At 39.4% G+C, this 15,036-nt stretch overlaps 1 protein-coding gene across 5 annotated transcripts in view; it reads left to right on the plus strand.

Moving 5' to 3' along the window:
• Window positions 1-15,036, plus strand: part of LOC139709751 (uncharacterized) — a 202,853-nt gene that overhangs the window by 177,144 nt on the left and 10,673 nt on the right. Inside the window, exon 1 of one of the 5 annotated variants that reach the window (XM_071621712.1) lies at window positions 11,089-11,328. The exons of the other annotated variants lie outside the window; for them this stretch is intronic. The gene's annotated coding sequence lies outside the window, so the exon portion shown is untranslated. Of the gene's footprint in view, window positions 1-11,088; window positions 11,329-15,036 lie in introns of those variants that run through there. 5 annotated transcript variants of the gene reach the window in all.

Genomic DNA, 15,036 nt, shown 5'->3' on the forward strand with positions numbered 1-15,036 from the left:
ATTTGACAATACTGAATCACATCTTTCAATAGTCGAATATTTTCTCCAATATAACGATTTTTTAAAAAGCCCGTCTGATCAAAATCTATTAAAAAAGGCAGGACTTTCTTAAGTCTATTTGCAAGAACTTTTGCTAGAATTTTATAGTCATTGTTCAGAAGTGTGATAGGTCTCCAGTTTTTCAAATGGAGCTTATCTTTACCCTTTTTTGGCAGTAAAGTGATGACACCCCGCTTCATCAGTGTAGACAGCTCTCCATCTATAAAACAAGTGTTAAAAACTTGACATAGTATATCTTTTATGTCTTGCCAAAATACCTTGTAGAAATCTATAGGAAGGCCATCACAACCCGGAGTTTTTTCACTTGGAATTGATTTAACAGCCTCGAAACACTCTTTTGCAAATACCATGCCTTCACAGAGGTTTGCCTGTTCTTCTTTTAACATAGGCATTGAAATATTATCAAAAACTTCTTTAATGTCCCTTTCTTCAACTTTACATGATGTATATAAATTTTCATAAAAATCCTTTTCCATAGTCAAAATTTCAGATGGGTCACAAACGATCTCGTCATTCTTTTGAAGTTTTTGAATATGTTTTTTGTTGTAATTTCTCTTCTCCAAATTAAAAAAATATTTTGTATTTTTTTCACCATCACTGACCCAAGAAGCCCGGGTTCTAATCATTGATCCCCTAACAAATTCTTCTTGAATTTTAATTAATTCTGCTTTCTTGTTCAATAACAACTTTTCTAGATCATGATCATCAGGATTTTGATCAAAATCGTTTTGAAGTTTTTCTATTGATTTTGCTAATAATTGGAAGTTATGTTTTAAATCTCGTCTAATCTTTGAAGATAATTCAATACACTTTTGTTTTACTTTAAATTTAACAAACTCCCATAAGTTACAAACACTCATATGAGAGTGCAACTTAATTGTAGATATTATAACTTTTCTTATTTGTTCCCGATTGTATTCTTGTGACAAAAGAGATGTATTCATCTTCCAGAACCCTGGTCCTCTTTTAGGGACCTTCTTAATAACTATTAAGGAAATAGCTGAATGGTCACTCCTGTGCCCATAATGTATATTACAATCCTCAACATAGTTACAGATATTTTTAGAAACCAAGAAATAGTCTAACCTGCTACGTGAGAGTTTGGAGCGCCAAGTAAATTGTAGCTTACTGGGGTTTCTTTCACGCCAAACATCCACAAGATCAAAATCATCTTTTAAGGTTTCTAATGCATCATAACAACGAGGGTGATATCGAACATGAACTGGATACCGATCTAAAACAGGGTTTTGAACAGTGTTCAAATCACCACCTATGAACAAAGGTTCTTCACAATACTCAGTTAATACATCATGTAAATTTTGAAAAACATCCACCTTATCTTTGTTTGGGCCATATAAATTTACAACTGTAAACTTTGTAGTTTCACCATAAGACAAATTAAGCAAAAGTAACCTTCCTTCTTTGTCTCTGTGTACTTCCAAAACATCTAAACCACAGTTGGCTCTTAATAAAATACAGACACCTGCACTGTCCGACTGACCGTGACAAAAATATATTTTATTACCCCATTCACTTGACCACACTGCTTCACAGTTCTCTGTACTGTGTGTCTCTTGTAGTAAGAATAAATCATATTTTTGCCTTCTAAGCCAACTAAATAAACATCTTCGTTTCACATCATTAGCTAAACCTCTGACATTGAGAGAGTATAACCTAACCTCTATATTTTCACTCATTGTTCAAATTTGTCATCAATTTAGTTTTCATAGACCTGTACATGCAATCAATTTGCCATTTTATCTGAAGAAGCAAAACTACATACATACAAACTACAAAACTCTGTAGTAAATCCAATAGAGGGTGCTTATAATTAAAACAGAGCAAAGTCTTACTTTGAAACCTTTCATCTAGGCACTTATGACAATCCATTGTTTCTTCTCAAAATTCTCAAAAAAAATTCTGAAACTCAGGAAGACAAAATAATGCTCGCAAAATTAACTTTCCTCTGCCATTCAAAAAGGCCCTAATCAATGTCCAGTGTTGAAACACGTTCATTTGTACGAATATCATGCTTTTCCCGCATCAACTATACTCTGTCTATAGATCGCGAATAGTCTTGAGTGGTCCTACTGCTCCCTTCCCTCCTTCCTTATACTTGATGACACGGGGGACAGACCAAGGAATAAATGCAAAATGGCCATCATCGCGCAATTGCTTCACTTTTTTCATCAGCTGTTGGTGTTTCTCGCGCGTCGATTTGTGTACGTCGTCCGATACGAAAATACGGTTCCCACCGAATTCTGCACCACGTTTGATAATAGCAGTCTTCAGCACCAATTCGCGGTCTCCATAACGCAAAAAGCGAACGTGGATGGGGCGCGGTCTTTTGTTTCCCCTGGGTTCATCTGGTCGTACCGTCATCCTCATCGGAGTGCGATGGGCACGATCCATCTCCATAGAGTGCGGGATACCAAGAGCGTCGCGCACAAAGGCATGTACCACTGCCTTACAATCTGAGGCATCCTCCTCCGCCCCTTCAGGCACATTGTGTAGGACTACATTGTTCCTTTTGTTTCTATTGACTAAATCTACGATCTGTGTCTCAAGCTTGACAATGGTGGACTTGTCTGCTTTAGATTCAATTTTACATTTCAGTTCCTCCAAATCAAGTTCAAAATGACTCAAACCATGATCCATCTCTGACACATGGTGTTCAATTTCAGCCACCTTAGATTCCACTTGTTCTATTTCTATCACACAGTTTGTCAAGTTTTGAAGAAACTGATTCAAGAAGTGGCATTTTTGACCAAATGTCCGCAAGCATCGAACTTTCACTGGGCATGTGTAGCATGCGGCCGGAGGGCGCAGGTGCGGTGCCCACCGGCAGCACCGCAGCTTCAGTGGAGGGCGCGGGCGTAGAGCCCACTGGCTTTGCTGTGCGAGGATGCTGTGCAGCCATTTCACAGTCAGTCACACGTGCTTTGACTAGAACAGCGATGTACGATAGAAAAAGTACTTACTTATTTGCTTTTGAGTCCAATGTCACTTGTTCCATCGAAGTCAATATGACGAGGGATTTACACAGTCCATTCAGTCATCTCCAAAATAATCTCCGGGAAAAGCAAAAGTGTCAAAATAGGCCATTAAATCGGGAGAAAATTATCCAGACAACATGCCTTGGTGAAAGTATATAGCGCCCTCTCTTTTAAAGGACAAGTTCACCTTCATAGACCTGTGGGTTGAGTGAATGCATCAATATTAGTAGAGCACATAATTGAGAGTTTGAGGAAAATCGGACAATCCGTTCAAAAGTTATGAATATTTGAAGTTTCTGCTCAGTCACGGCTGGATGAGAAGACTACTATAGCTTGTGATGTCACATGAGTACAACGATATAAAGAAAGAATAAAGAAAATTCAACATATTTTCACTTTTTTCGCATAACAAAAGAACACTTGACTTCTCTCTTTCAGAAGGCAGGGGGAATAATATTACCTGTAATATATGTCAGTAACAAGTCGAGGATTTGTGCACTTTATTCAAAAAGTTAAGTTTTGTGAAATTCTCTTCTTATTTTCTTTGGGGCAATTCCGCAGTTAGGTGGACATGACATGGATAAAAGAAATGTGCCTCTTTATCTTACTCCTTGATTTAGGTATCAACTAATGCGATGGATGTTCATCAATCATTAAGGTCTTTCAAATTCAGTAGATTTTATTTTTCGTATTTATTGATTTTGCGAGATCTAAAACCATCATCTAAAATGTACATGTGGGACTGGGGATGCTGAAATTTACTTAAATGCAAATTACAGTGGGTTCCTTTGAAATTTTTTCCTCCAAGCTTTGCTAAAGGGTAAAGGATGAATACATTTAAATACTCCAGAAGTCATGTGACATTTTGTCAATTACAAAAGGGTGAAATGACCTGCGGAATTACTCCGGACAAATGTAACGTTACTAACCGTAACGTTACTAACCATGCTTTTGGGGGTCTAGCTAAAAAATCGTCGGTCGAACTGCTAAAAAAATTTGCATGAACATTTGTCATGATGCAATAATTGAAATTAATGCAGCACTTTGTTTGAAGTAACTTGAATTTTTGCACACTTTTTGTTACAAGACATTGATTTTTTTGTCATGTCCTTTTTTCGTAACGTTACTAACCAGCCCTTTAAGTTGCCATAGCAATTCTAATATTTCTTGGATTGTATTCATTCTTTTCTGTATCATAAACATGGGGAGGATGAATATGTTTTTGACATAATTTTGACTTGAAATGAATGAATGGTAATTTTGTAGTAAAAACAAATATCTAAATTTGTTCAAATGTAACGTTACTAACCGCGGAATTGCCCTTTGTATGGTTGTACGCATGGCATCATACACTGTAGTAGTCTTCTCATCCAGCAGTGACTACGCAGATACTTTAAAAATTCATAACTTTCGAACGGATTGTCCAATTTTCCCCAAACTTTCACGAATGTGTTCTACTAATATCGCTACATTCACTCAATCCACATGTATATGAAGGTGAACTTGTCCTTTAATTCCGCAGAATCAAGACACCAAGTACACAAACATACGGCAAGCAAAAATATTCGCATGCTTTTATTTTCGCGCTGCTTTCTGGTTGCGCCAAATGCGCGAAAATTTCACACCACGAAAATGTCCACTTTTACAGTAGATGTATCCACAACCCAAAATAATGCGCAAGATTGTATCAGTGTGCCAAGTCTATACTGATGGCTGCATTTGTGCTAGATAATGAAGTCACTCTGTGAAATGAATACCCCAGTGCTCTGATTAAGTATGTATAAATATTCATATGTGACATGATGATTGTAATAGTTTTCAGCATGCATAATACATGGTCCTAATTTCTATGTTGGATGCATTCATCATTCCATATATGAGCATTGACGTGGCAGACCTGTTAACTGACTCTAGCCGACATTGTTGGGTCAGACTACTCAATCATTGCATTAGTATGAATGGGATGTGTCGTTTTGTTAAAGGGACATTCCATTCTCATATTATGTTGCTGCACATGAAAGCAGAAAAAAAATAATAAATCAGTGAAAATTTGGGGGAAAAAGACACAAATGTAAAGTTAGGAGTAAGGCAAATTGTCAAATCTATATTACAGAGATCTTGAGCAGCTTTCTATTCAGTGTGTACACAAAAATTTACCAGTTTTAATTTTTCTCCCAGGAAAAAAAAAAATACTTCAGAACTGTCATTGGTATTACAACAGCTATTCCCTATTAACATGTCCTCCTCAGAAGATAAATTCTGTCTGTGCCCAAATATATGAGGGAAATGGAAAGTGGTACAATTTTTGAATACAAAAGAAATGGAGAGATGTTCGGAATCTGTAGGGCACAGAGTTGCCACTTTGTCGTATTCTCTATACTTTAAAAGTTCACAGCGTTTTTTTCGTGTGTCCAATTTTTCCCCAATCTTTTTTTATAGCTGATTTACGTCTCTGATTCTTCTATTTTCACACAAAGCAGCAAAATATGAAGATGGAATATCCCTTTAACATATACCATACAAAGCACGGCATTACAATTTCCCCAAAACACTTTCTGGAATGAGATTTTGAAAATACACCTACTCATAACCATGCGACTGATGAGTTGATCTGGAAATGTGTGTACTCGACAGCGATGATTCTGAGCTTCACAGATTTATAGCCATAGAAGGACACTCTTGACTTCATGTAACTCCCAGCTCACGTGTGCATTTATCAACTCACTTCTGGCATAGAATTAGAATTAAGGTTTCCAAACGACTTTTCAGGAAGATTTGGGCAGTTGATAAATGGAAAGCTGTTTTACTTATGGGGTTGAAAACACCTTTCTGAAATATCTTTCTGGAAAAAAAAAGTGTGATCACAAACGTGTTTAAGCCAGAAATGTATGTCTGTGGAGATGATAAACACACAAAGTCATTTTGAATCACATAGCTTGGACCTGCCCATGCCAACTACTGCCAACTACACATCCCTGCTCCACAGGTCAAACTGTTCAGTGGAGCTGTGCAGTGACAAGGCCTCCCAATTGACTCACGAGCGACTTACAGGTACTGAGAAGTACCTGCGTTAGAGTTGCCTGAGAGGTGCTGCTGGTTAGGGTCTCCTACTGGTGTTCTGCACGTACCTCTGCAAGCGGACCCCACGACTCACTCGGAACAAGTTTTGAGCATGCTCAAGGCCTTGTCATACCATATCTTGGGAAGTTTTGCGGCCTGACTTGCGGGGAAACAAATTTGCTACCCGGAGCTCTCCGCAGTTGGTCAGCACCCCAACAGTACCTAGCGCATATCTCGCCTGTAGTTGCCTGGAGGTGCGCACGCAAGTCCCATTTAACCATAGCCAAGTTTTGAGCATGACCAAAACTTTTTCCGGGTGAGTCGCGGAGATGCCCGGAGAGGTCCATGCAGAACGCCAGTAGGAGGCCCTGAGCGGCAGCACCTCGCAGGCAACTCCCACACAGGTACTTTGCAGCCCCCGTATGCAGCCAAGATAATGACATTCTGTGAGACTTCTGCCATTCCTACAGAGGAATTCCTTCACTGAGTTGTCAGCACCCATGCAACTGGTACACAGGTCACACAGTATACCCGTAAATAAAATGTAAGTAGAACGCATCCAGCAAATAAGACAAATGCTCTGACTCGCCCAAATTCTTGTCCGCCCTCAGAAATTGTCCGGTATGCTGGAAATCCCCACACACAACAAGCCCGCGTAGCATGCCCGGAAAGATGTGACAGGGCCTAAACATGGTTGCGGGTAAAAAGATTTGCATGCGCACCTCCCGGCGACTACGAGTGAGATACGTGCTAGATACTGTCGTGTGCGGGTCATCTGCAGGGACCTCCGGGTAGTAAAAATTATTCTCCACAAGTCGAACGCAAAGCTTGCCCGGAAAGGTGTGACACAGCCTTAAAAGGTGTATATACTGTTATGAGATGCTGACATTAGAGTTTGGGAATTGCACTTTATTCTTTTTTTTTTTCAAGTTTGAAGATATTTAATACTTTTTATCTTGTGCGATGGGATATTGGGTGTAATAGGTTGTTGCATGATGAATATGTTTTGCTGCACTTATATCTGCTGGATGAAGGAGTTTTATACCAACAGGCATATACGCTGAGGATCAGCAGTACTCAGAATAAGTGGTGAGCCCTCTTAAGTCTAGTCTGAGTAAGGTTCAATAGGATTGACCATTCACAAGTCACCCTGCTTGGTTACTTGCTAACTTATTGAGCGACATCACTGCTTTTCAGCTTTGCTCAGTGTGTGGAAGGCCTGTGAAATAAATAGCATGGCTATTGTTTCACACTATTGATTGTTGCATAAATTTTAGAGAGGTTAGAATTGTTGTCATCACATTCAGTTTATAGATAAAATGTGGAATTTGCTTGGAATAGCAAAGAAAAAAAGTTTTGAGAACTGAGAAGGTAGTGCATTCTGATGCACACATGCACACACACACACACACACGCGCGCTCTTGTTCCTGCCCCATGTACTGAGTAGTTGGAAAAGGTTGGGGCTTTTGTTTGTGAGAGTTCACCTGTTCCATTTGGGAACATGTTTGTGAAGGTTGCAGATCAAGGTCAACATTTGAATTTGTAGTAGTAGCAGTATCTCGTATGAGATCAGACATGATTCAGTTGATCTATCGAATAGTCAGCGAGGACTAAGTCCAAAGTTCGCTGTCAGATACAAAGATTATTCTGAAGGCAAAAGCTGTCCTGAAAACACTTTTGATATACAAATAATGAATGTTTGTGAGTTTATGAGGTGATAGATGAAATGATCCATTCAGTGAGGATTGAATGGATCAAAAATATCATCTTTTACCGAATGAAATATTCTGTCCATTGCATGAATGAAAAACATTTATTAGTTGTTTTATGTAGTGCCTTAAAAAGATCCTTGTCATTTGATGCTTTATGAAGTTAGAAACAAGAGAGAATATACCGGATCTGAGATTGAGAGAGTGCTCACTGAGTGCTTTTTATGCTGTCGCATACACACTGCAAACATAAGCATTTTACATGCGCAATGTGCCGGGCTCTCGGCGTGCTTGCAATGGAGCAAATCATATGGATCCGAAATTGCACGGTAAATGGAGCCACTATTGCACAGGTGATGACATCGGAGTGAAATGGGACGAATGATCAATGTCAAACAACCAATTAAATGACAAGGATCTAGTTAGGCGTGATATAAGGAATAGTATTGACTAGACAAATAAAGTTCATTGTTATTACTATTATTATCATTATAATCATTATTATTGTAACTGTTATTGTTACATCCACTTCTAATGCTAGCCACAATTATGTCATTATTGGCATAATCATTGTATTGTCATTGTCAAGAAAGAAAGGAAGAATTATGTAGGATTTGGCTTTGCCACTGTTTTGTAATGAATAGTTTGCTTGGTTTTGGTTGGTTGTTTGTTTTTGTTGTTTGTTTGTTGTTGTTTTTTTGGTGTGTGTTTCCCAACTGTTTTGTCTTTTTAAAACGAACAGTATTCAAGACCTCATCAAGAAAGCTCTTACCCATAATTACGCCGTTGATTTACAACCCCGTAATGAGTCTGTGATGATAGAACACGTTAACAGACAGAAAGGGTAACAGGCAGACATACTGGTTTAATTCAGGTGATATTATTTTCTACTTTAGCGAGTGTTTTCTCCACAAAAGATGCATTATGGCAGGCATCCATCACAATGAACAGTCGAATGCCAGTCTTATTTCACTTGACCGATGATGGATTTTGGTTATTCTGAGACAGTAGACATGCAGGTTTGTTCCTTCCAATGTCTTTAAAAAAAAAAGAAGAAAACTCTGTGTGACGTGTTTGCACGTCCACCTCAGTCAACGGCTTGCCAACTTTGCATTTTGTATACACCTTAAATTTTGCAAGGCTTTTGTCTTAGCAAATTTTTTGAGTTGAGTGCTATTAGAATTAGAATGCTATTAGAATGCCCAAAATTGTTAACGCTGATCTCAACATGAATGCAATGTGCACACATACATTTCTCTATTTGACACTGTACTCCTTGATCACATATTCAACTACTCACAAAATTGTTGGGAAGGCTCAATTTGCGAAAAAAATTAGACTCACTAAATATATCGTCGCTGGGGCGACAAGACCTCGTATCTACAAAATGTCAAATGTTCAGGAGAGCCAAAAAACATGGCGGCCAAAGCACTATAGCGAATGAGATCGCATTTCATTTGACATGCTGTGGTGGCTTCATTTTTGGAGTAAGACAGTTAGGATTTGGTCAGGACATCACTTAACCCATTATTTGACTATTAATCAGAAAAAGTCAATTTCACCAAAATTGCAGATACAAGGTCTTGTCACCCCGGCAACGATATGCCAAATACAGTATTTTGCTCAAACACATAACAGTATCTATATCACAATATGCCACAGATCATTAAAACCAGCAATAGTCAATAGCTTTATCATAAAGTTTACATCAGAGTAAAACTTTGCAATTTTCTTTACAACTTATACTCACTGCATTTCCGGCATAAATGCTCATGTAAAAAAAGGTGCATGGCTTTTGAAGATGGTAATGTGTTCCAAAGGCGCTTGTGCATTGCGGTCTAAGAATGATGTAGCATACAGGGGGTTAATTCCACCATGGCACGCAAACAGTTAATGTTCGTTGTTGATCGTGAATGCGTGGAGATCGAAGTATTACAATTCAGAATCGCTAGTCACAATGCATTTCATTAGAAGACTATGCACAGTAGCATATAGTGTATGCATGTGAAATACGATATCATTGCCAGTCACAAGCTACTCTGAATGACATCGCGCATTTAAATTAGAATTAGCCATCGCCGTGCAAATGGCGTGTCATTTACTGACAAAAACAGAAACTCTGGGAGCCTGATGTTCCTATGGGTGGATATCTATTATGGCACATGTTGCTGCTTTCCTTGTTTGGAGGGTATCAGCAAATTTATGTCGTTTTTGTATAGGCCCTATACATTTAGTGGATAGTAGAAGATTTTTTTTTTTTTTTTTGGGGGGGGGGGGGAGAGGTATTGGTTATTCGATCTGAAAGCATGACAAAGGGTTAACAAACTCATGTTGATACCTTTGTTTACATCAGTCTGTCCATAGCTTTATATCCAATCAGCAAATGAAATGGCAATTAGGAAAAGGGGGAGATGAAATCAAACAAAACAAGACCAAGAAAAAAAAAATAGATACATCCAATATAGGTCAGGCATGCGCAGATAGGCTCAGGCAGGCCTAGCGATATAATAGGAGATGGGTGACCACACACTTGATGCATAGAAATAGCTTTTGAGTGTGTACACAAGCATAGCGCTGTGCAAAGAAGTTCATTGCTGTCCCCAACAATAGCATGCCCTGCCTGCATGAAAAAGCTCATTCTTTTCCAGTGATGTTGTTCAACCTTTATGTGTGTGTGTGTGTGTGTGGGGGGGGGGGGGGGGGGGGGGAGGGGTGGAGACTTCTCTGCCATCCCCCCCCCCCCCCTTATTCTTTTTTTTTTTAATAATTTGGGAGTGCGGCTATGTAGAGAAGGAATTATTTTTTTTAAAAAGTGCAATGTGTGAAGAAAGCCTTTTGAAGCATATATCCTTGGTGCCATTATGTAGAGGCCTTGACCACTTCTCATTAGGAAACACATTCAGAATCGGGCATGGAGTATCCGGTGTGTCGGAGACTGGATGAGTGCAAATATGGTTGAAATTAGACGAGAGGAATAAAAAAAAAACACAACACATATGAAGAGATGGAGAGAAAGAGATAGAGAGAGAGAGAGAGGAAGAGAGGGAGAGAGAAGGGGAGATAAAAAAAAATTAGAACAGAGAAGAAGAGGGAACAACAATAAAAAGCGCATAGTGTGATAACAGCAGCTAGCTTGGTCTCAATTGTTCCAGAGGGTCGGCCTGGGCTGGGGTCATTCGCGCCTCCCACCATGCTGGCTGTGCCTCCACCATGCATGGTCAAGCAGCCATAATGACAGAGAGAAAATGCTGCGCACAAAACAAGTACATTAGCAGTGGAGTGTGAGGTCATTGCCAGTGAGCATACAAATCGTATGTGGTGTATATAATGAGAATACTATGTGTGTGTGTGGTTAGTACCGCAGCTTCATCCGAGCCCATTGCTGTAGTCAGTCAACACGCAGAGGAGAGCTCTGCTCAAACAAGCGCTAGTTCCATTGTCCACTCCACATCGGGGGGTTTTTCTCGGAGCAAAAATGGCCTCTTGGCAGGCCACGACAAGGGTATGTTGTGATTTTTACTTTAACTTTACTTTTTGAGTCAGCCCTTCCTTTTCTTTATTTTCTCATCCAGTGTTAAGTGTGGTGTGTGTGTATGTATATATGTGTGTGTGTGTGTATGTATGTGGTTGCGAAGTAGTGGCTTGAAATACATCTGTTGCTGCAATGGCTTTCACCCTTTTCTCTCCCTCTCTTTCCCATTCCCTTTGGATCTCTCGTTCTATCTCTCTTTCATTCTCTCTCTCCTCTTCTTCCATGCACATACGCGTTAGGCGCGATAGGTGATACCATAGGCCTCAATCCGCTGCATAGCTGCTTATGTTGTATGTGGACTGCGCAGGTATTGGGCAACTCTCTATGCAGCATGCAGTGTGCGTGTCCATAGCTCAAGTCCATAGCCCTATTTACCAGCACACACACTCTCTCACACACATATGCACACACACACACACACACACACACACACACACACACACAACACACACTCACTATCAGTCACACTCACACATATACACACTGACACGCAAACACACACATACACACATTCGCATCAGCGTACACACTCCCGCTTCGGCTCACACACATGCATTCTGCGGGCCCTTTTTCACCACACATCACAGCCCAAAGAGTTCAATGTGAACCTTCTAGTATGTGATGCAGTCAGTCAGGTCAATATTTGCCCGTAGTTGAGCATTGAGTTGTGCTAATACAGCAGTCCCATAGTAGTGCTTTTCTTTGGTTAACTGTATGAGTTGGGCACAGCTGTACGCGTGGCTTGCTCCCTTTCATGAACCAATCCACGCAGTTACTGCCTCAAGGTGATCAAACTTTGTCTTTTCTGAACTTGAAAAATGAATTTCAATATTACCATTGAAGCACAGAGGAATTACTGCCACTATAAGCAGTAACTTGCCATCTCTTAATCATTTTGCTGTGAATCTGGCTATGACTAGATGTGAATGAAGTCTCCTTTAAAGGTGCTCACTCTTCATTCGGCACAATGCATGTGTAAATGTTTGCCGTGCAGAGATTATGGCCCAATGTGTGATGCCGCAGTGCGGTCAGGGTGAATACCGAAGCTTGCCGCATGTGAGGAACAGGATTTATCTCTCCCTCTTCCATTCGTGGTTACCAAATGTGGTCGGTGTATTCCGTTAGTCATGAAAGACGCGATGCAGCATTTATGATCTTCACACACACGTCACGTTGTTTGTGCCCTTCATACCAACAAAAGCCCACAGCAGGACCTGGTGTATAACCTATCCATATATCTAGACGAACGCCCTGAAACTTGTATGGCAAGGCAGTGCCCCCCATGGTACACATTGATCAACCATTCCACCATGTCATTCACTGAACAAAGCGGAATCACACATGCTGGCTCACATGTCAAGCCTGAAGCACCGTGATGCTGCCAGTCCAGCTTCAGGTTCGCAAACGCACCAGAAAAAGAAACACAGAACCAAGGCAAAGCTATGCTGGTATTACTTACTCTATTACACGAAAGAAGACATCACATAACATGTGCAAAGGTAAGGCTTTTGATCTGGGAAACCACCATATAGTCCAAACTCTTGACAATAATGTGCCATCATTGATCCAAATGGTCCAATTTTACTATATCATTGTCAATTTGGAACAAACAAATGAAAAATTCAATATTTTTTCTTTGACTACCATATCAGAACCCCCTTTTCAGTAAGGCTTCTTTATTATGTTACATATATATTATATATCAATTTTAATGTCAGTGAGTTGGATTAGATGATGCCTATTGTATATGAATGCAAATATATATGCTACATTTTGTTCTTATACTTGAAGCTATTGTTGTCATATTATCATTTGTATTTTTTTTTCAAGACATGAGCATTTATGTAAAGATATGAGACAGGCATATATATCATACCAGTGTACTCTTTTTATCTCAGAGTGAATAGATTCTACATTCCATGCAGTTAGAAACGCATGCCTGCTGTGTAGGGCTGCTACATGCGCTGTACTGCTGCTGAATGATGTGCACATGCATGCAAAAGGTCAGCTTTGATGATATGCCTGGAAGGCAAACCTTGTGTGCGTGACAGGCTTGGCAATGACCGAGTTGCTATCCCGCGAGCATGACGGGATTCATTTGTTGAGTCAGAGGGGTAAACATGTACAAAAAGCACTTGATGCGGATCATGTGCCCGTTTTTGAGGGAATTTGGAATGTTGCACGTCATGAATGTTTTGTGTGTGCTGATTACCTTTGCCAGCCTGCCTTTCAGTATTGTCAAAACCGCTGGAATCCATTCAGTTATGTGTGTGTTTTTTTCATGGCGAGCTGTGACCTGTCACCTGTAGTAGTGTGTGGGGGAATTTGGAATGTTTTCACGTCACAAATGTTTTATTGTGTATGCCGATTATTTTGCTAGCGTGACTTTCAGTATTGTCACCGTGAGTGAATCCCATTCAGTATGTGATTATTAATAGAGTAACCAGCACCAATGAAGTATAATCTTTGGAATAACAAGCTTTTCTTAACAAAAATCCAGGACTAGATTTCAGTCTCTTGGTAAATACATTAATGCTGTATGTTAGTGTGCAAAGCTAATGCAAAGTATTGATGAGTGCATCATGTATGATGCAAACAGTTCTCAAGTTTCTTAATCTCTTCAAATTTTTGATCATCCCATATTTTGAGTACATCATGAGGCTAACATAAAAACAGAAACATATGCCTGTTGGATTCTTATGATTTGTCACTGTAAGACTCCATTAATGTAGCCTGGAGATGTATTTCCAAACTGCCATTTTCTGAGATGATGTCATTTCTCAACATTGAATTATCCTGTTGCTTTCTTCCTTTTTTATTTCAAATTTTGACCATTCATTAGATCCCATCCCCCAGTCTTTTTTTTTCCTGACAAGGTACCTCATACTTTATTCTTGGAAGAGTTGTGGAATTGGGAATTTTTCCCCTGCCATTTGTGTCATAACATTTTCAAACAAGGATGAAAGAAAACTTGTCTATCTATTCTGTATCTAGAAAGGAAAAAAAAAAAAGGTATTGTATTGCGTTGCATAAAATTGATCTGTGGCGGATGGGTAACATCCTGGCTTGATTGGTAAAATGAAACCCACAGGGGGAAATCAAAACACAGTAATGATCAGCCGACCAGGAATTGGGTATTATGTAGGTATTATGTAATCACCGAATCATGTGACTCTTAATGGGCTCCCTCATTGTTTGCATAGGGTGCGCGACTCACACTATTTCAGTGTTTCTTTCACTTTGTGTGAATGAGTAATCATTTCTGTATGTACAAGTTTCCAGGAATTCATTTCAACATAATTGCATAAATCTAGTTGAATGACTACGTAGCTAGTGATGAATTTCAGTGAATGATGAAATATTTCTCCCTCCCATCCCCTCTCTCTCTCTCTCTCTCTCTCTTCATCTATCCATTTAACTATCTATCTATCTATCTATCTCTTTATTCTCTCTCATTGTGAACAGATTTGGAAGAAAATTCTTCATACACTTCTTTTGTGAGATTACATCCCTTATATGATAGTCCAACATGACACCTGTGTGTGATATAATGTAATTATGATAATATGATATAATATGATTATGATAATATGATATCACTGCCACAAGTTGTCATATATTAGCTTGATTAAGTCTTTTTTGTGTTTGACAGTGCACTCTTTGAAAACAACAACCACT

The sequence above is a fragment of the Diadema antillarum genome, unplaced genomic scaffold (genome assembly GCF_040938485.1).
Source record: "Diadema antillarum isolate AM-2024a unplaced genomic scaffold, OU_Dant_1.0 seq00001469_RagTag, whole genome shotgun sequence".
Classification (NCBI taxonomy): Eukaryota; Metazoa; Echinodermata; class Echinoidea; order Diadematoida; family Diadematidae; genus Diadema; species Diadema antillarum.